This window comes from Periplaneta americana, chromosome 14, assembly GCF_040183065.1.
Source record: "Periplaneta americana isolate PAMFEO1 chromosome 14, P.americana_PAMFEO1_priV1, whole genome shotgun sequence".
Lineage (NCBI taxonomy): Eukaryota > Metazoa > Arthropoda > Insecta > Blattodea > Blattidae > Periplaneta > Periplaneta americana.
The window spans coordinates 51,680,303-51,705,345 of NC_091130.1; the positions used below are offsets into that span (position 1 = coordinate 51,680,303).

Below are 25,043 nucleotides of genomic sequence, written 5' to 3' on the forward strand. Positions count from 1 at the left end.
ACCAATTACCACATACTAGTTTGGTGGCAGCCCACAGCCGACTCTACATCGGAGTAAGTCCGGAACATGGTAAAAAAAAACGGAGATGATGATGAGAGTAAATGTAATCATGATGACGAAATGAGTACGAGGTCCGAAAGTTACCCAGCAATTCTGCTTCTTAATAGAAAGAAAAATCTCAACCAGGTCACTTGTTCCACCTAGGATTTGAACTCGGGGTTCGCTCGTTTCTCGTACACAAACTGGAGTAATTAATAAATGCGGGGAATTTAGATGCAAACGTAGTTAATTTAACATAGTATAATTGAGGCGATTTCCGGAAGATGGGCCTACAGTCCTATAAGCCCTTTTTCGGGAAATTGTTTAAACGTAACCGCTATATTAGGTAGATTATTCCACCAAAATTTTATGTCATTATCTCAACGCTAGAGGTCGGGAGCATTTTCTTTGCGAGCGTAAAGTTGTTCAGATTCATTTGCTAATACAGCAAGTGTACAGTAGGTTCAGGTTGCGGTTGTTAGTGCAATAGCCGTTCTATTCCTACCATACTAATGGACAAAAAAAAAAAAACCTATCTTGCGACAATTCTAAGAGAAAGAAAAGAAGAGAAAACGGCAGAGCGGTCAGACCTATTTCAAGCAACGGAAATGACATAAAAGAAACAACATGTTCAGCTGTATTATCGTGTTGTCAAGAACAATGCTATCTCAAAGTACCTATCAGTAAGCAAGAACAGCTTTTTGGAACGTTCTGTAATGATCAAGGTAAAAAACATAGGATTCATTTCTAAGCCAATATATGTTGAAGAAGTCAAATACACACACTCAGAAGGCAACATTAAATCCAAAGAAGCTCAGGGAAAATATTTGGGAATATTTTCTCCATACAAATGGCACTAAATTTAAAGTTTGTCGTGGTTCGATATTAAAGCTATGTCAGGTATCAGTTAAAAGACTCAGAGTTATTCAAGATAAAACAATGGCCAATGATTCATCTGTGGAGGGAAGAGGAAAACATTCACAAAATAGAGGCTAATATTTGGCAAATGTTAGAAGAACGCCTAAGCACAATTCCCAGCCAAGAAAGCCATTACTGCCGACACAAATCTTCTTTGAGGTATTTCGAAGATCCGGATCTAAGTGTCAGAATACTGTACGATTTTTTCTCGAAGAAATTCTTAGAGGATACAGGTAAAAAGCTCCAAATGAGTTACGTAACTTCAAATATTTCAAACAACACTGTAACTACAGCTTCAAACAGCCTAAAACTGATGTTAGACTGATTTCTGGAAAAAGGGCGCATAATGGCTTATAACAAATAATATTCTAAAATGAAATATATTGATAAAAATGCTTTGTATTGTGAAAGTGGGTTCATAATGATATTCTACATATATTTAATTTATTCTTGTATGCAAGAATAAAGTGTTCATTGAAATAAATTAAAACAAAATCTTTAAACTAGGATTACTCGAATCACCATATTGTCTTATGTGCCCTTCTTCCGGAAATGGTCTCAATTATAATAAGTACTTGACTGTGGCATTAATTTCCTAATGAATCCAATTTTCTATAATGGCAAATTATTATTCATTACGACTTGAAACAACTCATTAGCGTCATATTGATGTCTGAATCATTTCGACTATTATTGCACTGTTGTCTCGAGACTGGGCCTCAGGGAATGAGAAAGCGATTATGAAGTAATTAACAAGAAGGCTCCAAATTATTATATTTAAATGCGGGAAGTAAAAAGATAGAAATGAAAAGAAATATTAACATTTTATTTCAAAACCCAAAAATCCCTGCAATTCTAACCACGCATACAATAACAATCATGAACAGCATAAACGTTTCACTCGATGAATCCCTTTCACATTTTTACTATAAAGTTATTGTATTTCAACTGCATAATTCCCGGATAAAGTTACCTTTTTTGAAATCGGCGTTTTCACTTTTCAGTGATTGCCCATAATGCTCTTTCTCTCAATATACGGGAACACATTCGAGTTGCGATACGATTTTATTTCAAATCCCAAATACCCTTACAGTCCCAACCATGCTCACTAGAGATGAACAAGCAAGAAAGACTAACAGCGCCCGCAAAGCCGAAAACCCGCACAACAATGTTCTATACGTCGCGTCGTTGAAGTAAAGACTGCTTGTGAGTGTTTCGAGACGTCGAGATTGATCACTCCCGAAGTCCCGAACGTCAAGCAGCCTTGAATCGACACAGTTGTTTATACCTGACTGAACTTTTATCTACTTTGGCAACTGTTATATATGTATAAACAACCAAGTAGCCTATGTGAAACATTATCTCTACCTTTCAGTGTATAATAATCCGTTCCCCAATCTTTATTTAATTACTAGGCCCTTATTAGAATGCTAAGAATTTTCTTTTCATATGTTTGAGATCAAGTGTGCAATCTCAAGTAAAAATATATTAACGTTATGTTTTATGTTTCTTAGAAATGCAAATTTATTTGAGAATTTTTTTTCCTATTTATATAACCATAGGTAATATCATATAATAGAACCAGAACATTTTGATAACTAAGATACTGTTCTGTTTTGTCTTTTTGTCTCATTTAAACATTTGAATCGGTTATTGTTGTAAGGAACTAAGTCCACTTTTTAAAGTTTTGAGATAATCGAAAAAAAAAACTGTTTTGTGAATAATCTATCGAAGATTAAACCAAAATATATTGTACACATAAAATATATGTACAATATATTGTGGTTTAACCTTCGATAGATTATTCACAAAACAGTTTTTTTTCGATTATCTCAAAACTTTAAAAAGTGGACTTGGTTCCTTTCAACAATAACCGATTCATTTATAATGTTATTTATTTCAATGATGTATGTTATTCAAAGTTACGAAATCTTTCCACGCCGACCAAAGCTATTTCTAGAATGATGAGCGAGACTCGAAGCGCACGAGAATGACGAGACTAGACTCGAAAGACAAATGCAACGAACACAGCGAGCGAGAGTGGCAGTTACTTTTGTTCATCTCTAATGCTCACAAACAATTACGAACAAACGTTTCACGCGATTCTAGGGATTCGACGAATCCCCCGTCACATTTTTACTAAACAATTATTCAATTTCAAGTGCATAATTTCTGGATTAAGCTAGCCTCTAGCCTTTTTAAGTTGGCATTTCCACTTTTCAGTTATTGCCCCTAACGTTCTTTCTTCTCAATAGGGGAACATACTGAACTTAGAGCAATAATTTATTAAACACCTTAGTACATAGATGCCAAAAACGAATTTATCGTTATCAAAAATACTTGAAACGTGTATACTCGGCGCAGTGGATAGTTGGAGAATGTAAACACTCATTCAAGGTCACATGCTCTTTACTTCCTCTATGGTAGAGTGAGAGAACAGAACCACAGTCTAGTATATACAGTCACGAAGCTCAATACGTAGTAAATATGCAGCCATAGATAGTTGCTAACCACTAGGATCGCTAATATCGCGTCATTACAGACAATGCGAAAATAATACCGGCACAGTCTATTGTTTCTAGCACCCTCACAACTCAAGCTTCGTGACTGTATATACTAGACTGTTACAGAACAGTGGATAGATAGTTGGAGAATGTAAACACTCATTCAAGGTCACATGCTCTTTACTTCCTCTATGGTAGGGTGAGAGAATAGGCTGCGGCTCGTTTACATTTTCAAGCTATCCACTGCGCCGAGTGTATTCCCGTGAAAATCTCACAATCTTTTTTTTCAGCATTACATTAGTTAGAAAGTAAGAGCATGATCTTGCAGCCTCTTGTACTTCCCTGCCCCTGTCGTGCTTATGCGCTGTTTACGACGGACTTTTACATGTTAACCATTCCGTACAATTTCAGTAACCTACATTGAAGAAAGCTACCTGTCTCCACCTCTCCTCCAGTGACAGAAGTTTACTTGAATTCCTACCAAAATCTTGAGACGCAGAACTAAATCCTTCCATTTCACTGAAAGTAACTGCATTCAGGAACATGTACAGCATTAGCGGCGCAATTTTTCTGAACTAAAACGCAAACTTGAATCTGTGGAACGGCTATTAACTTGACTTGTATTATTTACGAGAACACCCTATCTCTATAAATGTTCACTACTCATATCACGAGGGGTACTTAAAAATCCATGCTCGCGTCCACTTCAGCCACCTGTCCCACAGCGACGACAAACAAGATAAATTACTTTCCCGACATACAACTCAGAGCAGACTTCATGTGCCGTGAAACAAGTTTCAACTGAATATAATTTAATTATGAACATACGTTAGCAGATATAAAGCAACTTAGAGCATAATTACAGAAAAAATGTTCGGCAGTAATTTATTATTCAATAACTTGAAAGTTGGTCATAACCCCTTGGCCCACGTAGACATCGTCACTAAATTATTAGGAGTACAAACAGCATGAAAACTATGAAAAATAGCTATGTGTTGAGCCAAGCCGAATCTGCTGCAACAGGGCGCATTTTAGGAGTAAGAAATGGCGATTCGCCAGTATTAGCTGCTGTTTTCTCTGGTTCTAACTCGCAAGTGTTAAAATAAAATGTCGATCCTACACAACACAAACAGGAAAACAATACAATAAAAAATACTTTAAATAGCAACATAGTCTAGATCGTTAACAGCTTCCAATTTGCTAAAGAAAATATACTTTATAACTCTCTTGTAATTAGTGAAGTGTAATTTATACAAAGTTTTACGATAAATAAAACTCAAAAAGTGCTTCTTCGGCTACTAATCACGTCAGAAAATGCAGTAAGATGGAATAATAAGAGGCCTTTAACTACGCCGCTCGTAACACTGTAAATGTCCGAGTACAGTAAATGTCTTATTTTCATGTTCTCTAAACGTAATATCTCCTTCAAGTGGCATGTATTATAGTAGCTCTGGCACAACGGGGAAAAGAAGCAAAATTAATAAACCTTCGATTATGTCTTTTCGTTTACACTGTCTTATAAACAAACGCAAAATAGGCACTGTGTTCTAACTATTCTATAAAAGAATGAAGACAATAGTAATGAAATTTTTTATAAAAGGCAAAAGCTTCGCCGTGTGGCTGGGAACACTTTCACACGTATCAAGACATGCATTCAAGAGAATCGTGACTTCGACACTGTATTTTAAATTTATTGCAGTTTTTTAGTTGGATATTTAACGACACTGTATCAACTCTAGATTATTATTTAGCGCCGATGGAATTCGCCATCAATTCCCTAACATTCCGCCTTACAGTCGGAGAAAACCTCGGAAAAACCGAACCAGGTACTCAGTCCAAGAGGGGATCGAACCCACACCCACGTATAATACAAATGTAAGAGGTTAACGAACTCACATCTGTCTCCCTAGGCGATGTACTTTCCATCTCACTCTCTGGCTATGACGTTGCAAACTGCTCGCATCGTTTAGTGGCTTGAAATTAGTGGTTTTTAAATTAAATTTACACGAAAACCGTCCTCGCTATTGAAATACAACAGAGGAATAAATAATTATAATAATTATTATATTACATACGTTAAGAAAAACGCATTGGTTTTATGGGCCTTGCCTAGTAAGCTACATTGTAGAAGCTATGTGGTAGATAGGCGTTTCTATGACAACTGATCATTTGAGCCGTTCAGAGCAAAAGTGGTGTAAGTCAAAATTGGGTAATGAGGTTTAAAGTAAAAATTGTGTAAAATACAGCGCAAAGTAGCAGTTAATATGTCCTTCGTGCTATCCACCGACTACTAATAGTTTAAATAAATTGAATATTAATTACTACTTTGCACTGTATTTTACAGAATGTTTACTGTAACCCTCATTACCCATTTTGACTTACACCACTTTTGCTTTGAACGGCTCATTTGATGAAGTAGCCCCATATTGCTTTTTTCTTGACGTGGAATCTTCTATAGATTTCTATCGATATGGACAAAAATCATGATCCTGCTCTCAATAGTTACCGAATAAGAGGGTGTTAAAACATTCGGGGGGAGGGAACATTTTTGTTCTGAGAAAACTATGGATTTTCCACCAACATGGTATTACACTTTTTTATTACATACAACATAAACAATTCACTCTGGAAACATGCAAGGTTATTTCACTTCCACCCTGTATATGGCGCACAATGGGGCAAGTGCCTAAGTGCAGCCCTCGTAAAGCCATGCATCGCGAAGATGAATTTTTTATAAACCACATATCATAATTTATACACAAATGATGCAGTAGACATGAATCTTTAAAATTCACTGCGGAAACCAGTCTGATTTCTTGCAAATCGCATAGATACACTGCAGATAAAGCCACTAAAAATCAAATTTTCTGAATATGTAAGTTCTCTTTACGCTTTTTACTGTCACATTTAGTAATTGTTTTTATCTCTTAAGACTAGCATTGTTAGGCTTGATCATAATAAGTTTCTAAATTCTTCATGTGGAAACACTTTTATATTACGTTTCATGTTACTTTTAATTGGCTTATTTTACGACTCATCAGCGGCGATGGTTATCTAGTGTCTGTGTAAAATGAAGGTGATAATGCCAGCAACATGAGTCCAGGGTCCAGCGCCGAAAGTTACCCAGCATTTATTCGTAACGGATCGAGAGAAAACCCAGGAAGTATTGTAGAGAATTTAACATTGTTTTTCCTACAAGAAAAACTATTGGATTCCACAGTATTCCACCATGGACGTTATCGAAACCCCATATAAATTTAGATTTAACCCAACGTACTAAAAGTGAAACCAGCCAAATTGAATACAGATGTTTATATAATGAGATCAGAAATTCATACACTAATCACATCGCAATTTATACTGATGGTTCTAAATCAAGTGATGGAAGTGGATGTGCAGTGATATCTGAAAATTAAATAATATCTGTTAAGTTACCAGAATCCTTTTCAATTTTTTCATGCGAATTATATGCAATTAGAGAATCACTACAGTATATTCTAAATGAAGACCATAAAAATTCCATCATATTTTCAGATTCTTTAAGCTCATTAAAGGCGCTGAGTAATGTATGGACAACTGATAAATTAACACAAGACATTCAGATCTTATACCATAAACTTATAGCAAAAGGAAAAGAAGTTATTTTCATCTGGATACCCTCTCTTTGTGGCATTGCAGGCAACGATGCAGCTGATAGAGAAGCCAAATAAAGCACCAAAGATTCTACCAACTCCAACTATACCTTCTTACCACATCGAGATTTCATTTCCCCCATAGACAGTAAATGTAAAGAATCATGGATTACACTTTGGACTCTCAATCCCTCCAGAAAACTTTTCGAAGTCAAGTCAACATGCTCTCTCAATATACCAATCCACAAGCTTAATAGAAAAGACCAGGTTTTATTATCAAGATTAAGAATTGGACATACAAAATTAACTCATTCCTACCTCATATCAAGAAATGAACCCCCAACCTGTGAAACCTGTCATTGCTTACGCACCGTTAAACACGTCACCATAGAATGCCGAAAATACCACACCTCAAGGAAAAGTACAACATACCAAATGATATATCTACAGCACTCAACAATACAGATGAACTTCTACAAGTAGTTCAATTCTTCAAAGAAATTTCCTTGTATAATATGATTTGATTGCAAAATTTATACTGTTCACACACTCTGTTTATTAATTTTTTGTTAATTATTATTATTATTTTTTACCTCTAGATACATTGTAATGTATTGTGTACCTTGTTTGTAATCATCACTGCTTGTCTTGCATTGTTCTGCATATGAATATTGTGGTCGCAAAAAGACCATGCAGTTATGCGACCTAAAATAAATCTTGGGGGGGGGGGACCAGGAAAAACCTCAACTAGGTAACTTGTCCCAACCAGAATTTGCACCCGCTCGTTTCATGGTCAGACATGTTGACAATTACTTCACAGAGATGGACACTTTCCATGTTTCCATGGAAATAATATAAGAATTTGATATGACTTAAAAGGCCAAACCGATATTTAAAGTTTAAAATATCGTTAGCAGTAATTGGAGCACATAAGAACGTAACTGCCCGTTTTTGAGAGTTTATATTGTAGCTATTTTATTTATTTACTGAAGAGAAAAGCTGTTAATCACAAAAGTCAATTTCCTGATTCCATAGAAGTGCATTGGTTGTGCACTGCCATTCAAAATATATGAAATAACAGGTTCCAATGTCACAAACTTTTCTTCTTTCCTCTAAATACTTGTGAAGTCCTAAACAATAAAACGTTATAAAATCCCAAAATCATATTAACCTAAGTTAGGTTGCTACATACAATGTCGTTAACGTAGTGGCATACCCGGAATTTTGCAGAGGATAGTGCCGCACTGGATTTTTTTTTTTTGTTACACCTTCTGAGAGGGATGAAATAGCGAGATGAAGTAACAACACATGTTTTCGTTACCACTTGGGGCTTTCTTTTGCTGTACCACAATATACAGTTTCTTTGAAAAAAATCCATATCTAGTTTTATATTTACTGGCCTTATTATATTCAACTGGCATTTGTTCTGCAAAATATGCCCTGGGGCATAACACTTATTTTTATTCCATTTTATAATAGAGTAACTTGTCTGGCAAAAATACCTGCATTCAAGGAAAGCTTTCGGAACTTTTAAAGGGATATAATAAACCCGAATAGACTAAGGACATTGGCATTACGAAGGCATGACAGTAATTATTCCACCATAACTGAGCTACTGGTCAGAAAAATATTTTCTCTACAGAGAACCATGTACTATTCGAAAAAAATTCTTCTGCCAGGTAATAGCCAACATTTATAACGTCAGCTAGAGAGAGGGATAAACTTGCGGCCTCTTCCATTTTGGTATGATTGTCATTTGAATTTGATATTTAGTAAAATGCTCATATAGCGACAAGAGCCAGGCTAAAAGTAATTTAATATTTTGAGACATTTGATCTGGATCAAATAATAATGATGATGATGATGATGATGATAATAATAATAATAATAATAATAACAATAATAAAATAACAATAACAATATCTTCTCTCCTCCTTTTGCTTATTATATAGCCCTAACTCAGCTAATCATTCCACAAGGTCGTCCAACTTAAACTCAGTTATGAATCAGCGTGTAACTATAGAGATAAAGAATTAGCGGTCATTACAAAAATGTTTAACAGAGACCAACAAAGTAATGCATTTCCATGGAGATGAAACAACGTGAATTTGTGAGAGGATGAGTGCGCGTGGTGTATAAAAACGCCTATCACCAATCGTGTTGCAATATCTGTTCCAGAGATCTGAAAGTGACGAATGTCAGAGCCATGAGTCTCCTGCCGAGACGAAATAGGAAACGGAAGCTGTCGGAAATCTGCGACGACAACGCCGATGACACGAAAAATGCGTCTGAGGCGTTGTTATTGCCACGCCAGACAATAACGGATGAAAAGACCAATATCACAGAGAGGGAAGCATCCATATCTCGGATCTGCCAGTGGAAATCCTGTCTTTGATCTTACATCACATCGGGACTTACAAAGAGGTGGCTCGCTTAAGAATTGTTTGCCGAAGATTCGACGACATGTGCTGAGAAGTCCTTCCCTCTATGTTATACAAATTACATGTTAGTGTCAACTTTGATTTCTAAGTATCTTCTAAAAGGCATGCACAATGTAGTTTACGAGGAAAATACTCCGACTCCAAGAAATCATTTTCTTACTGGATAAATGCTTAGGATATTTCTGAAAATAACCGCCAAAATTATCATCGTCATATAGGCCTACAATCTGATCCGCAATACTTCTTTCAATGACCTTGAAAAAAAAAATCTAAATTTACGAGTACTAGACCAAGCTTAGTCTACTTAGTGATGGAAGAACGCGACATGCTGATTACAACAAATGACAAACGTAAGGTACGTATGTATGTCCCATTTTACTATTATTATTATTATTACTTACAAATGACTTTTAAAGAACCCGCAGGTTCATTGCCGCCCTCACATAAGCCCGCCATCGGTCCCTATCCTGTGCAAGATCAATCCAGTCTCCATCATCATATCCCACCTCCTTCAAATCCATTTTAGTATTATCCTCCCATCTACGTCTCGGCTTCCCCAAAGGTCTTTTTCCCTCTGGTCTCCCAACTAACACTCTATATGCATTTCCGGATTCGCCCATATGTGCTATATGCCCTGCCCATCTCAACGTCTGGATTTAATGTTCCTAATTATGTCAGGTGAAGAAAACAATATGTGCAGTTCTGCATTGTGTAACTTCCTCCATTATTATTATTATTATTATTATTATTATTATTATTATTATTATTATTATTATTAAATACATGCTAGGTTATTTCTTACTTTCGGTTGATTGGAGGTAGCTCCAGATGATGGCAATGTTATAAAGAAGAATTATGAAAATTTTGCGCACAAATCTGAGAACTCATAAAACTGATTTCATTATTCAACTACTGCGACACACATAAGAAAAACATGCAAAAATTAAATAAATTAATACTTGCATATGATAGCCTAATATGTTTATGTCTGTATCTCAAAATACAAAGTCTATTAGTAAAAATAAGCTTAGTATTGTTATGTTCTCAAGTTTCCGTACCAGCAGATGACCCCGAAATTAAAAGAATACGTACCGCTAGGCATATCTTACGCGTTTGAATTGTAAATGCAAATGGTGCGAAAATTATTATGAAAGCTTCGGTGGGCCTATTGTTTTATTCTATTCATCACAGCGCTGTAGTACTACTAATGCCTACTCTCACTACTCCTCACCAAAGATACGTACCGATGTAAACAAATAGGTCTATAGCACTCTGTACAAGAGAATATACAGTTCAAACGCGTAAGTTATGCAGGGTGGGTCATATGTTTGGAAAACGTTTGAGCGTGCTCCTGGATCAAAAATTAGGACAATTCCTTATATGAAAATTCGACGGAAAATGCTTATTTATTGGAGAAATGGTCATACTTTGTTTTTATTCTTTTTTTTTGTTGTGTTACAAGTACAGGTTTGGAAACTTGTCATTTAACGTTTACAAAAAGTGCTCGATGTGTCCTTCTCTATTGTTTAAACATGCACGACGTAGGTACTGTACACACGACTGGCGAGTTCGATCAAACACCATGTTGTCATCACGGATCAATTGGGATGCATTTTCAACACGTTCATTCATAGGTGTTGCATAGACGACAGCCTTGAAGTGACCCCAAAGGTAAAAATCTAATGAGGCAAGGTCGGGTGATCTGGGTGGCCAAGCCAATGGACCACCGCGTCCAATCAAAACAAAAACAATGTACTACTGTCTTGTCGCTGTGTTCTTTGTAAACAAACTGGTGCAAAATCAAAACAAAAACAACACAATAATATTATCAGATGCTTATGAAAACAAAAGTCACTATTACTATTTTTTCCAATAAATAAGCATTTTCCGTCAAATTTTCATATAAGGAATTGTTCTTATTTTTTATTTAGGAGCACGCTCACGCATTTTCTAAACATACTTATGACTCACTCTGTATATGCCGTATACTTGACTGCATTTTATTCAGATATAGGTATGCGGTGATTGTTACGATTTTAAAGGCAATTTCAAGCTAGGTACATACTAGTAGCAAATCCACGACTAGTAAATCTGGCAACCCTGGTCTCTGATGCAACTTCCACTTGCATCAAATTTACGGGCTGTAGTACGATTTCCATGTTCCTCCGCATCTTTGATGATGTCAAGTTTTTCGCTGCAGGTAAAGAATCGCAATTCCCTACATTTAGTGGTACTCATTTTCAGAATTGAAAATATAAGCTGCACAAACTATATACTTATAATACTTCAACTTGATTCTGACACATGTATTGCTAATCCAAACGCCATTTAACAATGTTAACAGTTGAAATACCGGCGCGAAAAGATAATGGCACGCGCTACCACCTTAGAAGTTGCACGGGGGGAACTTCATTTCGAATAACCCGCGCACCCATATTTACTTGTACATTTCGGCGTATTCAAAAAATAATATTGTATTTTCTAGAATATTTAGTATACTGAGACAATGCTTTAAATATAAAATGAATGGCAGCCACCGCAGATTTCAAACTCGATTTGTTTTACAATCATTAAAATCCTAAATCACACTAACAGATCCGAAAATCCATACTGTTTTCTTAGCTGCTATTTTAATAATACAGTTAATATGACGTGCGTCAACCTGGTGACACCGGTCGCAATATCTGTAACGAAATAGTAACGAGGAATGCGAGTGACTATAAGTGAGAAATCGCGGCTCGATAAATTCTTTTTCTATCATGCGAGAGCCCGATCCCAACAAATTTACCCGTATAGGCTATACCATTTCAATTAGGATACTCGGGTTTTTAAACGAGCACTTACATAGTGCATTGCGAACTTGCGAAGATACAGTACTCACTTTGACTATTCAGTATCGAAATCTTAAATTTACGTGAACAATTTTTGTTTATACGTACTTTCCAGCTAATATGTCACTGACATCTGCAATACATGTTATTTCGTTCAGTTTTGAGAACAGAGGATTCGCCGCCCATTGTTGTAATCCGTTTGTAGGAAATTTTTATGACCAGTCATAAACAGCGGTATTCTCTTTCCCGAATGTTGAAAAATTCCCGATCATTAAAAAATAAGTGGATTTGTCACTGACATTTGGTACACAGAATTTATTCAATTAAATTTTACAATTTACAGTTAGAGATTATCTAGATCTGCGCTTTTCGACACAGTAACGAAAATTATTCTCCTAAGAATATTTCCACTATAAAATACATACAGGTTGGATAAAAAGTAATGGCAACACTGCTGTCACGTGACGATGGTGCGTTCGAGAGTTGCCAGCTGTGTGGACATGAACAAGGACTGTTAGATGAGTTAGTGCAGCCAGCGGCGACAGTACTCTGTCAATCTACTGCAGTGTGCAGAACGTTGACTTTCATTGGGATAGTGCGAGCGCCCTAATACCACGTTTACAAAACTAGAGCAACGTTCCTAGATCAATATTGAAGTGACACGAGGTCGTGGTGCACAAGAATGTTTTCAGGGACTGCATGAAGCATATGCCGATGCAGCGTTGCCATATCGCACAGTGGCACGATGGATTAAAGCATTCCGGGAAGACAGGGATGCCGTTCAGGACAACCTCCGACCCCGCGTGGAGGACAACACAGTTCAAGTCCTTGCTTCCCTGTTGGATGCTGATCGCCGATGGACTGCGCGTGAGTTAGCAGCGGAAGTCTGAGTATGTCACAAAACTGTGCTCCACATTCTGCAAAACATTCTGGGTTACCGAGGTTTAACAATGGCATCGCTATTCAGTCGCACAATCCTTTTTGGACCGGTACCAAAGGAAAGATGACGACTTTCTTGGACGAATCGAAGCTATGGATGAAACCTGGCCTCGCTCATACGAACCAACCAAACGTCAATCAAGTGAATGGAAGCATCCAGGTTCTTCTCGTCCGAAGAAAATAAGCCCTACACAAAGTGCTGTGAAGGTGATGTTCATTGTGGCGTATGACATTGATGGGATAATATTGCACCACGCTGTACCTCCAAGGCAGACGGAAAACGCGGACTACTGGAACATCCACCGTACTCACCCGATATAATCCATGCATGCGATTACGATCTTTTCACCAAAGTGAAAGAACCACTGCGAGGGACCCGGTACAATACCAGAGATGAACTTATCCGTGCCTTAGGGCGGTCAATACAGAACATCAACAAAGATGGACGCGCTGATGGTGTACGACGCCTTCCAAACATTTGGCAAAAGGTAATAAATAAGAGGGGCGACTATATAGAAGGTACGTAAATGTTGTACCCCTGTGAATAAAGCCATATCAGAAATATCGAACTGTTGCCATTACTTTTTATCCAACCTTAGTATGTATTCGTGGAAAAAGCTTACAAAAATAAAATGACAAATTCCAGGAGAATATCTTGCGGCCCGGCGCTTGAGAAACACTGCTGGTAAAGCAATGCAATAGTGGTTTTGAGGTGAGGATGGACCCGAGGGGGCGGGGCACGTGTCGCGTGCAGGCGACGTAACGCTCAACGGCTGCTGGTTTAGCATCCTGTGGGCGGCCTGTGGCAGCAACTGGTTCGGAGAGTCGGACGCGGTGCAGCTGTGCGCGATCCTGCGCGAGCTTGTGTGGGTCAGCAACCACGAGTTCTTGGCCTGGGAGCAGGCTCGCCGGGAGCAGGGATCAGTTCATCCGGGGGTAACACACTGACTATAGTCAGGATCACGTAAGTGTAGTTTCGAAAAGTCAAATTTGGCCGTCTCTTCAGTGTTGCCAACTAATACCAGTTATCACCAAAGGGGGAAAAACCACAATGCTACGTACTATAATAATAATAATAATAATAATAATAATAATAATAATAATAATAATAATAATAATATAGTAATTACCAATAACAATGTCTTATTTACCACATCTTCATGTTGCGAGGTGTTTTCTAAATGGTTCAATAAATTATGAAATACGTAGTACATTTTCCTCCTCGACTTCTCGAATATTATGTTGGTAATTAGTATCAGTATGATCTAATATTAAAATTTATTTTGTCTGGCAACATGAAATTCACTGCTTTAACTAAACAGTATACGATTCACGAGACCTAACCTAAAACTGTAGTTTGATCGCGTAAAATAATCAGGGAAAACACGGGGATTTTACTGAAAGCAAGTAAAGAGATGGGTTTGGAAGTAAATCCTGAAAAGACAAAGTATATGATTATGTCTCGTGACGACAATACTGTACGAAATGGAAATATAAAAATTGGAAATTTATCTTTCGAAGAGGTGGAGAAGTTCAAATATCTTGGAGCAACAGTAACAAATATAAATGATACTCGGGAGGAAATAAAACACAGAATAAATATGGGAAATGCCTGTTATTATTCCGTTGAGAAGCTTTTATCATCCAGTCTGTTGTCAAAAAATCTGAAAGTCAGAATTTATGAAACAGTTATAATTATTACCGGTTGTTCTTTATGGTTGTGAAACTTGGACTCTCACTTTGAGAGAGGAACATAGGTTAAGGGTGTTTGAGAATAAGGTGCTTAGGAAAATATTTGGGGCTAAGAGGGATGAAGTTACAGGAGAATGGAGAAAGTTATACAACACACAACTGCACGCATTGTATTCTTCACCTGACATAATTAGGGACATTAAATCCAAACGTTTGAGATGGGCAGGGCATGTAGCACGTATGGGCGAATCCAGAAATACATATAGAGTGTTAGTTGGGAGGCCGGAGGGAAAAAGACCTTTAGGGAGGCCGAGATGTAGATGGGAAGATAATATTAAAATGGATTTGAGGGAGGTGGGATATGATGATGGAGAATGGATTAATCTTGCACAGGATAGGGACCGATGGTGGGCTTATGTGAGGGCGGCAATGAACCTCCGGGTTCCTTAAACGCCAGTAAGTAAGTAAAATGATTAGTACGAATTCCGAAAACAGAACACCACTTTAAAATGTATAGCTTACTTAAAATACAAGCGCTTTCTTTCTTGGAGAAGTCGCTACCATGCTATTTCCTCTCTTGGACATTTTAACAAAAATCTAAACACAAAAGAATTTCATTAAAATGTCAAATATATGAGCCGTTCAGAGCAGAAGAAGTGGTGTAAGTCGAAACTGTGTAATGAGGTTTGAAGTAAAAATTCTGTAAAATACAGCGCAAAGTAGCAATTAATATGTCCTTCGTGCTATCCACTGACTACCAATAGTTTAAATAAATTGAATATTAATTGCTACTTTGCGCTGTATTTTACGGAATGTTTACTTTAACCCTCATTACCCATTTTTGACTTACACCACTTCTGCACTCAACGGCTCATATTTACGTGCATGTTTCATACAAAGTAGGTCTATAAGCTATTTCTTATTTAATTACACTTATCTGAATATAGAGTTGAATTGGAATCACAACGCAAAAGAACTGCAATGTGTATAGATATTAATATTAATACCGTATTACTAATTAATTATTAATTCCCAAACCTAGGTACTTGTATTTTGATCAGTTTACTTCAATGCAAATTGAAGTTATTGATGCCAACATAACAGTTAGAAAATAACAGCCAGTTGTAGTATTTGTCAGTACTCTAAATTCGAAACGAAGTTAGTAAAAGAAAATTCAACCTGAGAGCTAGAAAATCACTATAATCCACTAGCATATGTAGTAATAGGGGGAAAATGATTAGGTTTCACCCTTACGGTATTAAGTAAGCTGACCCGGACTTATACTGCTTGCCTATCAGCCGGACGGCTGAAACGTTAGAGCACATCCGAAAGGAATTTCGTTACATTAAGGGTGTAAGTAGGTAACCCGGTTGTCTCCAATAGCCAGGCACAACGGCCCAACCCTTCAGGTCGTAATAAACTGCACTGAAAATGAAATCTGTATGCAGTTCCGAAAAATGAAACATAAACTCTATCAATTTGCACAATACACTCAGGGACAAAAATCCCGAGCACCTTTATACCTATATGGTAATATTCATTAATTCAGTTTCTCACAAGGGAAGGTCGTTCACTGCAAACCCAGCATCCAATTTCCCCTTTTCTTCACCTTCCTTTTAGTCTCCGCATACGGTCCATTGTTGTCTATCATCCAATATCTTCTTCCACTCCGAATTCACCATTCTTCCCAGTCCATGACAGTTTCTTCTTAGCAATTGGTTAATCCAACTTCTTTTTCTCTTCCTAATCAGTTTCAGCATTATTCTTTCTTCGCCCACTCTTTCTTGAACAGTTACATTTCTTATTTTGTCTGTCCATTTCACATGCAATCCACCGCTGTGGAGTAACGCTTAGCATGCCTGACCGTGAAGGAGCGGTCCCGGGTTCAGATCCTGATATTTTGCGGTCTTACTAGGTCTGCCTTGAGGGTACTTAGTTGTCAGAGTTGTTTGTAATTTTGTAGGTTTCTTTTTTCTTCTGAAAACTAACAGTTTCGTACACATCCACATCACTATAAGTAGCTATATTTTACATCAACTTTATGTCCCTCTTGAAATCTGAAATCAATACAAACACGAGATTGTGATCTATTTCTCTTACACAGCTTACTCGTAAGAGGAGCTAAATTTACGAAGTCTTTAGACTGCATTTCTACAACACAAAATGGGTTTTGTTTTCTAGCCTTTAAGTTCTGCCCACTGTTCTGGTGTATCAATGTACTGAGTCTTCCTTTTCACACCATTTATGTTTTGCAACAGTTCACTTCTAATCGCAATTTGGTTGCTTACACTTTCCATTTATATATATATATATATATATATATATATATATATATTCTTTTCCACAATTCTTTGCCTTCTTTCTAATGTTCTGTTTTCATGTGTCAAGACTTTTTTACTTTTCTTCGGTGTTTTTATCACAGACTCTGTATTTTCATCAATTATAACCTCAATATGCTCAATAGAGTCAGCCATCTTGATTTACCATAATGATATAAAACATTCTTTCCTATTGGCCAGTTGGCAAAGGAGCTAACCAATAAGATTAAAGTTTCCATTGTTAAACGACTTTATACTTCAGAATAGGCCTATCCTACACTTAAGTAACATGCTGAATTAATAGAATAATAGTTGAACTTTCACCTTATGCAAGTAACTCTATTTCAGAAAAAATGAGGGATAGGTCCCTTTTTCTACTGGCCCCTTCAATTCGGTGAGGAAGATATAGGCCTACAAGCTGGGATGATGACGCCCTATAACTACTTGCATCCTGTTGTGCCATCCTTCCAACAGATTGTTAGTTCTAGACAAATCTTGTAGAAGTGCAATGTATTGATTCCACAGAATTGGTGGAAATCGTGCAGCAGTAGCTGGTCTCCTTTCTCTAGCCCGTCTGCCACGAACATAAAATACTTCGAGGTACTCTGCAGAATTCCTGCACGGAAACATGACATGTACTTTGGTACATCATAGTAATATGATAACCGTAAGTAATCACTTTGTGATTCAAGACGGCGCCTTGTTCCGTCGGACCCCGGCCACTTAGTCACTCGTAATGGGTGCACTTCTGTACATAATGTTGGACATTGTGCCACTGTCACATACCCTATGACACAGTACCTGAGGGTAGGCAACCAAAGGGGAACAGAGAGGTAGAACTTAAACTGAGAAGGATTCAATCCGGCATCGGAACTGGAATCCGCACCGGATAATTTTTCTCCGTTCTCCCCATTCTTCACTAAAATTCATAAACATTGCTGAAATTGGAATCCACTAGCCTGGAAGCGTTTACTGCATACCTACGCAGCATGAACTAAGTAAACCGCTCAGATATCCTTGGTATTTGTCTAATGGAGTCGGCAGCTACAGCAGACTTCGACACCAGTTCTGTCTCCATCGATGCCTCGGACACAACGCATGTGGCCCAAAGAAAACGCAAGCGTGGAGTATAGTGCAATGTGTAGAGGATTGCATATTTAAAGCAAGACTGCATCGTTTATGACTTACGACTTTACAGGACTGGATGGAACGGGACCGTCCCTTGTGTAAAGATACTAAATAAATCCGGGAACACTTATATGGCAGTCCCACACTCTAATCGTGAGCCATCAAGGCAGCAGTAAGGGTGATCTTTTCGAACTTAAGTTTATACCGGTAGTTAAAACATAACGAATAATGTTAATGTTAGAAGTTAGCCTACTTGCCTTGCCTTGTATTAGGTAATCAAATTTGTTCATCTAATTTGTCTACACCCTGTATGTGTCCCTCTGATGTATTTATTTAAATTTCAACTCTGGAATGTCTCTTGGTGCACTGCTAGTCGTCACAGCTACGTGACGCATTACTCACAAAGCTTGACATGTTTAACAGATAATCCCACGCAATAATTCCCGTTACTGGAGAAGATACAAAAGTGGTCGAACGAGCACGTAATATGTTACCGGCATGATAGAAGTGACAATTGTAAGAACTATGTAGTAATTACTGAAGCTTACAGAAAGCTAATACATTTCAGATACGGAAAAAATAAAAATTTGTTCGTATTTTGTTGCTAACGTTGGCGAAAATTATGTGTCGATAAACATTAAAATAATATATAGATGTTTCTCAGTAAAAGTAACAATAATAAAAAAGTGTTTTAGTGAAGTTAGTGACGGCATGTTGCCGTCAATTGTTTTGTAATAAAAATTTTATAATCGTTTAACTTAATTCTACGATTTTAGTAATTTGTAATGCAAGATTTTTTAGAAGCCTTGTGGAACGGAAAAGAGGTCTCCTGGGGACCTCAGAAGGAAGCGCAATGTGGCGGATGGAGGAACAGTTCAAGAATTAGGTATATGCATAACGTGTGCGGACCCCTAAATCACCGCACTTGACTTCTAATTTCTTATCCAGAGTATACCTAAGCGAAAGCGTGCATCGAAATAGTCCAGACTGGCACTACTCTGGAAGAACATGTCATTCCATTCATTTCACTGCAGATTAATAACTTACAAAAACTGTGAAGTTTAATATATATATATATATATATATATATATATATATATATATATATATGCGATATGAGAACAGTAACTTGTATGCACACAATTTAAAAAATCTCAGCGAAAAGTATTCTTCTTTCGAGTTCATTATCATATCTCAATAGACACACCGTACTTTTCTTCATTACTTTTATTTATTTCTGTAGATATATCATACTTTAATCTATAGTCAAGGCCCCACCCCATTTAGAGTTGCCAATTTTTTTTTATTTCTCTATAGGCTATTTGATTGGTATTTCGATTTCTTAAATATGCATATTATAGTATAGGCCCCTATAAATTAATTATTTAAATAAAATAACCAGATAATAGGCATATTATTCTTATATTTTAACTGAAACCGAAAGGGAAACATATTACTGCTAATAATAAAACATGGATCATATACTGAGTTACGACGAAGTGAAGAGAAGCGAATAAAAGCATTTGAAATGCGGATATGGAGAAGGATGGAGCGTGTGAAATGGGCAGACAGATAAGAAACGAGCTGTGTTGGAAAGAGTGGATGAAGAAAGAATGATGCTGAAACTGATCAGAAAGAGAAAAAGGAATTGGCTGGGTCACTGGTTGAGAAGAAACTGCCTTCAAGGATGCACTGGAAGGAATGGTGAACGGGAGAAGAGTTCGTGGTAGAAGAAGATATCAGTTGATAGTCGACATTAAGATATATGGCTCATATGCGGAGACAAAGAGGAAGGCAGAAAATAGGACTGCAGAAAGCTGGGTTTGCAGTGAAAGATCTGCCCTTGGGCAAAACATTATGAATGAACGAACGAACGAATGAATGAATGAATGAATGAATGAATGGATATGAGGAGACAAAGAAGACAGAAAATAGGAAAAATTGGAGAAACCTGCTCTTGAGCAGAACACTATGAATGAATGAATAAAATAAAATTGAACAGCAAATTTTAGTTAAGAAAACGTGGAGACATTTCTTGGAAGGAAGAAGATATAAAACCGTTTTAAATTATTTTCTTGGAAATACTCTCATAATTTTGTATGTCAAGGCGGTTGGTCGGTCTCGGTTCTCGAAATCGGACCTTACGAATATAAAGTCACGAGTGAAGAACCCCAACAGTCGCCTGGGATACATCTAATTGGGAACCAATGCAGTGTAGTACGTGAGCCACCTGCACGCTACGCCCTCTCTTCCTTCCGCCGAGCAGCGGATATCATGCGTGAGTGTGATTCACCTGAAGACAGACGTGAGAATCAAGGAGCTGCAGGACAATGACTGCCTCCTCATCAAAACAGAGGAGGTTCGAGATCACATGTATCAAAGGTCCAATAGCTAAGGACGGGGGGCGCATAATGGGGTCTGCCAAGAGACTCACGACTAGGGCCCGGAAGTTCATAATCTAAATAACTACTCATATGCATGCAAATATGCCCTTAAAAGTGCAAAATATACCAATAAATATGCATTAATAAATTAAGAGAAATTACGTTTCCTATAATTAAAGACTGTTTTCTTGATCCCGCAACATTGAAAATAAATAACTACTCATATGCATGCAAATATGCCCTTAACAGTGCAAAATATACCAATAAATATGCATTAATAAATTAAGAGAAATTACGTTTCCTATAACTAAAGACCGTTTTCTTGATCCCGCAACATTGAAATGAGTATAAAAAATTATGGTTTATTTAACGACGTTCGCAACTGCCGAGGTTATATCAGCGTCGCCAGTGTATCGGAATTTTGTCCCGCAGGAGTTCTTTTACATACTAGTAAATCTACTGACATGAACCTGTCGCATTTAAGCACACTTAAATGCTATCAACCTGGGCTGGGGAAATGAGTATAAGTGTGCATGGGATACACATTACGTCACGTGTCCTTCAATAGACACCCTGCTCACAAACACAAGTGACGCGCACTACAGGGTCACTCTACAACAGATTCCTTACTCCTAAACAAGTACAGTATACTTCAGTTTAGCAATGTTTATGAAGTTAAATTTTATAGCAAAGATTATTGTAATATAGATTTAAACATTTCATTCACGGCAGTACCTGTGTTACAGTTGTACCGATGTTTTACGTTAAAATTTGACAACAAAGATTATCGTAATATGGGCTTAAACATTGCATTAAGAGCGGTACCTATGAAACAGTAATATTTTTAGTTAAAATTTTACATCAAAGATTGTTGTATTATAGGCTTAAATATTTAATTAAGAATAGTGCCTGTGAAACAGTGAAATTTTCAGTTAAAATTTTATAACAAAGATTATCGTAATATGGGCTTAAACACTGCATTAAGGGCGGTACCTATGAAACAACATTTTAAGTTAGTAATTTACATCAACGATTATTGCAATATAGGTTTAAACCTTGTTAAGACTAATGCCTCTAATAGAGTAACATTTTAAATTAAAATTTAGTTGAAAGATTGTTAAACGCAGCTAAGATAGGTAGCAAAATCCGGTTTCGAAAGTCAGCTATGACGGCTGTGGGGATCATCGTGCTAACCACATGATAGGCCCACATGATAGGTGGATGATCGTCCACCTCTGCTTCGGCATGTGGACGTGAGATCAGCAGCCGGCTAATAGGTCTGGGACCTTGAAGGCTGTAGCGCTACCGATTATTATATGCACTATTAAATTTTGAAGTTTACTCATTTTGTTTTATTCAGATTTTGAAACTATTCGAAATAATCCAATTATAACTCAGGCTTCTTCTCAAACGCTTTGCAAATATGTGTCTAAAGTTTGACAATGTGACATGTATACGTATTTTTGTTATCAAATTATTTTCATTCTGTACAGCATCCGTTAATGGTGGTTCTACAGAGTATCCCAAACTGATGCATACACATTTTGAAACACTATTTCTTACCCATGAGATGAGGCAGAAATACAATTTTTGTGGTTTTGTATTCCTTAAGCCCGTACATGTTCAAAATGGCTCCCTTTCGCCACAGTACACTCCCAAAAACGACGTACAACAGAGCGACAGACCGACTGGATTGTTGCTAATGGAATATCATTACAGACATGTTCAATCTGAACTCTCAGTACCTCCAGTGTTTGTGGTTTTGTGGCGTACACTGTGACCTTTAGAGCTCCTCACAGATAGAAGTCTGGAGGGGTTAAATCCGGAAATCGAGGCGAGAACTCCGCAGCACTTCCTCTTCGTCCTATCCTAGATCATATATGTAACAGATATGTGGGGGTTATAGGCTTTGAGGTTAACAACTTTTGTCGGGTTTACTACGCTGCCATCTAGTTGTTACATAAGGAGTCACGTCATAATACCCATTTGAATTACATTAGCGACTGTGCTGCCATCTCGTGTTCGTTTACGGCGGACGGGTGGCGATCCTGGCGGTTGTTCTCTTCAAAGTGCTGCCGATTTTAACGTAGCTAGGAGTTATCTGTTACATATCTGATCTAGGGTCCTATCCACCTCTGGGACGTCCTCATTTAGTGCGTGGACAAGTCTCGGAATGTAAGGCTTCCATTTTTGAGCAAAATTCGATGAACACTGGAATTACTGATACCAATCTCACGAGAACATTTTCTCATTAGTTTATTTGGGGATTGTACAAAAGGCTGCATGACTGCATTAACACTCTCGTTATCGGTGGAACTTCTCTTTCTTCCGCACCGCCCTTTCAACACATCTTGCACCGTTCCGTCGACTTCAAACTTGTCTCGGGTTCTTGTGACAGTTAACCTTGTTGATGGTTTTGTTCCAAATTCAACCCTCCAATGTCGTTGAACCTCAACAACATTATCCACTTTCCAATAATTTCTCAGTATCCACTTACGTTGATCGAACGATAATTGCACCGCCATGTTGATTATAAACAGTTGAATATGTTTCCATGCTTTTCATTGCCTTCTGAATCATGAACCGCAAAAATTGTATTTCTATCTCATTTCTTTGCTGTGGAATAGTATTTCAAAGAGTGTATACATCAATTTGGGACACTGTATATTACTTTCCTATTTTCCAGGTAGTAACCTTAACTAAATGATATATTATATATATACAGTAAATATATCTTAAATACAATTTATTACAAATGTACAAACTGCTGTTTTTAACAACAGACAAATTAATTTTGAAATGTCCTATAAGTTAGTCAGTAAAGCTTTCATTTCAATTTGACTTCAACAGAAATAAATTAATGCTCCAGTCTGTTGAAGTTGGCTGTAAGTATTTCATTAATACCATGTATATGTTCTATAGGGGAGAATAGATTATGAACAGCGTGGCAGTTCCAGCATACATCAAACTATCACTGGGACATTCACCCGATGGAAAATCACTGGAAACTGCAGTCGGTGCACCACCGACGCGACGTTTCGAGAAGTGATGCCTATCATCGACGTAAGAATGTGTCGTAAATGTGTTAGATGCAAAGACTACGTCAAAAATTTCACAAGTAACTCTTGGTGGTACACGTAACGGTTTCAGAAACGAGTCCCTCGGAATCGAGGTAATCGACCTCTCGAACAAGTTGCCGGTCTGGTGCCGATCGTCAAGTGTTAACAACACTCTCTGCATTTTTTTTCTAGAAGTCAAGACTGCAAATCGATTACAATTTTAAGCTGCATCTCTGCCAAAAGAAACCGACGAATTAGCCAAGAGGCCACTCATTTCTATCGTCACAAAACATATGACTCATAACATCCCGAATTAACAAGCCTATGTCTTTGCATGAAGAAGAATAACACAAAGGAATTAACGTGCCACATGTCCATCTGTTATTTTAATCACATTTCAGGCCGCTGTATTCGTATATCCATCACGTGTAATACAGAAGACCCTGTCAACGCGTGGCCAGCCTCAAAGCAGCACTTAATAGACGAAGTAATAGGAGAGTCATATATAAATAAATTAGGAATTAAAATTTTAACAGTTCTTCAGTCTGTAACAAATTCCACGTCATGATATTAAGGACTGTTACTGATGTAATTGCAGCAATATAAATTTTGATATCTATACAACTAGACCTACATTTAATTTGTAAAACGAGAAATGTTCTGATAAAATTAAATCTACCGAAATTGACGTTAAAATATCTTGCAAGAATAGTAAGTATTCTGATGATGTCATTTTTAGTACTGGAAACATTACGTAATGTAGAATAATTTCAAGGAAAAAATTGTTCCAAGGCCGGGTATTGATCCCGGGATCCTTGGCTGAACGTATCAACGCTCTACCAACTGAGCTACCCAGGTTCCTGAAGTTCCTGGGTAGCTCAGTTGGTAGAGCGTTGGTGTGTCCAGCCAAAGGTCCCGGGATCGATACCCGGCCCCGGAACAATTTTTCCCTTGAAATTATTCAAGTCTGCTTCACAGATAGCCTCACCTGAAAGCTAGATTTGCATAATTACGTAATGTACCTATTTCTAATTTATTCTTAGACGTGTGGGTTTTCCATATTCCATAGTACTTTAGAAATCGCTAAAATCTTTTATTTACAGGATCATCCGTTTGGGTATGGATAAAATAAAAACACCGTAAAACATTTACTATTGA

General features: G+C 37.4%; 1 protein-coding gene and 1 non-coding gene across 7 annotated transcripts in view; one reads left to right on the top strand and one right to left on the bottom strand.

Moving 5' to 3' along the window:
• LOC138713276 (myocardin-related transcription factor A-like) overlaps positions 1–25,043 on the bottom strand; it is a 646,210-nt gene that overhangs the window by 73,828 nt on the left and 547,339 nt on the right. The window lies entirely within an intron of this gene.
• Positions 24,753–24,825, top strand: TRNAD-GUC (transfer RNA aspartic acid (anticodon GUC)). The gene has a single exon. It is a non-coding gene; the product is annotated as a tRNA-Asp (tRNA).